A 637-nucleotide genomic window follows, 5' to 3' on the forward strand; every position below is an offset into this window, starting at 1 on the left:
CAAAGGCTCGGGATTCCTTTTCACCCTGTCTCTCTCCTCACAGTCAACCTCCCTCCCCCGAATGAGGACCAACGCCACCTTCCTGAACCTGAACCTGGCACAGGCTGAGCGTGGGGGCGGGGGGGGGGGTGGGGGAGGCTGGGGGTGGGCAGGGGAGCAGGAGGGGTGGGGGCACTGGGACCTGGTCCTCTACCTCCCTGACAGCCTCTTCCACCCTTTTCCCCCACCCCCTCCTCAGCCCTCGAGTAGCAGCATAGCTGCGGCCGTGGGGACCTCGGAGAGAAGAGCTCTTCACGCCATCCATCCCCCCATCTCCTCCCCCTGGGTGGAGGACCACTCGCTCCCAGTGAGGACGCCGGACTGACCATGGGGCCGTTCTCCTGCTTCCACACTAGAGTTAGAACTGACAGGGCCCTGCTCCTTCCCTGAGTTGCTGGAGAGCCAGAGGCCATAAATGTCCTGGTTAACACATGCGCGTGTCAGCCTCTCCTTCTATGACCGCCAACCCTGCCATTGCCTGGTGGCCACACACGCCTCCTTCCCTACCCGAGTTTATTCTGAGTTTAGGTGCATGTGTGCACAGGGATGCCTAAATGACAATGAGGCAAGTTCCTACTGCTCAGTGTCAGGGCCTCAG

This window comes from Leptonychotes weddellii, chromosome 16 (genome assembly GCF_054177405.1).
Source record: "Leptonychotes weddellii isolate Sample4059 chromosome 16, ASM5417740v2, whole genome shotgun sequence".
Lineage (NCBI taxonomy): Eukaryota > Metazoa > Chordata > Mammalia > Carnivora > Phocidae > Leptonychotes > Leptonychotes weddellii.